We start from the raw sequence: 1003 nt of genomic DNA, 5'->3' as shown, positions 1-1003 counted from the left end.
GCACATCCCAGGATGGATTGCTATCCCACCTTTCATGGATGCTAAGGCCCGGACAGGTCTGCACATCCCAGGATGGATTGCTATCCCACCTTTCAGTTCTTCTTCTCTTCAGGCAGAACGTTTCTCAACAGCAGATGTCATTTCTTCATCAGCAGGAAATCCTGTCAGCATCATGCAATCCTCTTACTTAATCTGCACACCTTTCCCCTGGAGTGCTCACACCATCCTCCCTGGGCCAAAATCCAAGGCTGAGCAATGCCTGTGCCATCTTTCTTACTTTGTTTCATGCCTTGGTCCATCCCAGAAGGCAGCAGTGCTTGTAGTGGGCCCCAAAAGAAAACAGAGCTCCTTGAACTCGGATTGTTTTCCTGAGATTGCCCAATACCATCACAATACTTGTCTGCAGTGTGAATCTCAGGCTGCCATGAGAAAATACTATAGCAGGGCAGCCTGCACAGAAAGACTTTATAAACCCTTGGAGGCTAAGAAATCCAATGTTCCAGGCTTTCTTTCGGGTCACCAACCAGCTCCCAAATCATGACATGGAGATTTATTATTCGTTTTGAATGCTTGGCTTTGTCTTAGCTCTTATTTCTTGCTAGCTCTTATAACCGGTTCCTCTCCATCTATGCTTTACCTTAGTGCTTTTTACATTTCTTTCCTTCTGGATATCTTACTTTCACTGCTTCTCATGTCCGGCTGCCTGGTGGCTGCCTGGCTTCTGGCCCTGGGTATGTCCCTTTCTTTCTCCCTCAATTTCCCCTTCTTCTCTTAAGTCTAGATTTTGTATCTTACTTACATTCTCTGCCTGTCAGTCCTGTCTATCCCTCTCCTGCCTAGCTACCAGCCACTCAGCGTTTTATTGCACCTATCAGGTGCCTTAGGCAGGCAAAGAGAAATGGCAACACATCTTTACATTATTAAACAAATGAAGCATAAACAAATGTAACACACCTTTACACAGTTAAAGTAATATTCTGTGGCATAAACAAATGTAACACAC

At 45.0% G+C, this 1003-nt stretch overlaps 1 protein-coding gene across 2 annotated transcripts in view; it reads left to right on the top strand.

Moving 5' to 3' along the window:
- Cacnb4 (calcium voltage-gated channel auxiliary subunit beta 4) overlaps window positions 1-1003 on the top strand; it is a 264280-nt gene that overhangs the window by 62822 nt on the left and 200455 nt on the right. The gene's annotated exons all lie outside the window — the stretch shown is intronic.

The sequence above is a fragment of the Microtus ochrogaster genome, chromosome 4 (genome assembly GCF_000317375.1).
Source record: "Microtus ochrogaster isolate Prairie Vole_2 chromosome 4, MicOch1.0, whole genome shotgun sequence".
Taxonomy (NCBI): Eukaryota; Metazoa; Chordata; class Mammalia; order Rodentia; family Cricetidae; genus Microtus; species Microtus ochrogaster.
This window is presented reverse-complemented; position numbering and strand designations above follow the sequence as displayed.